Here is a 1,008-nt window from a genome sequence, read left to right on the forward strand (position 1 = left end):
TAATAGCCACACATAACCCATACACAGAAATAATCAAAGTCAAAGCATCACCAACAAAAGTCATAACCCATGATCGTAGCTACAAACCTATACTCATCTAATGTATTCATTGTATTCAAAAGTTATATTTTTGTGAACACCAGAACGTATAATATGAGTATAACAGTTGTAAAAGCAAAACCTTTTGTATTCATGGAGATACCGCAAGACGCATGTGATTAAGGCACCCCACAAGATATAAACCCGACCTGCACTTTAGGTGGGCTACCGAATAGTCAATTAAGATCGCTGCCTTCTTGCCTTAGGCCTCTCCATTTTCTGAATCTTGTTCAAGATTTACTCTTTTGGACTATTCGAATGAACCTCAGATGTAACGCCATGCTCCACACGACATTTGCTTCTTTCTTAAGTACTTTCCTCTTGTGGATTATATCATTGCTAGAGAGAGAGGCATCAGTTGCTAGACCTATGGGATTTGGAGGAAGAGACTTCTGACTAAGGCCTTTAATTTTTTTTTCTTCCACAATGTTTTGAACCTCCTTGCAGCTTTAGCAACAATTTTTTTTATTAGATCAACTAAGGAAAACTCATCTTGGAGGACCTAGCATTGTGTTCTCCGCTGGTTCCAAAACTTCAATTTGCTTTTAATCGTTTGGGAGATGATTGTCGTGGTCAAGAAGGACATCTTGTGGGCAAGTTGGCGGGGTGCAGGCTTGTACTATAGGGCTGATTGTGATTACGGCACTGAGTGAGCTGGTAAGAAGTTAATGTTAGTATATGCCTTAAAATCAATAGAATTAATCAAGGGATGTATTGTCATTTAATGCATCCTTAATCGCATAAAAATATGTGATAAAAGTTTTTTTTCATGTTAGTGTAAATGTAAGAAGTTATTAAGTACTAATTAGATAAAGCTTATGGAACATAAAGACCTTATAAGAGAATTGTAAAGTTTTTACAATTATGAGATCACTATGTATCAAAGCCATATTGCTAAAATTATTCTTA

The sequence above is a fragment of the Theobroma umbraticum genome, unplaced genomic scaffold (assembly GCF_002168275.2).
Source record: "Theobroma umbraticum cultivar Fairchild unplaced genomic scaffold, ASM216827v3 scaffold_12.1, whole genome shotgun sequence".
Lineage (NCBI taxonomy): Eukaryota > Viridiplantae > Streptophyta > Magnoliopsida > Malvales > Malvaceae > Theobroma > Theobroma umbraticum.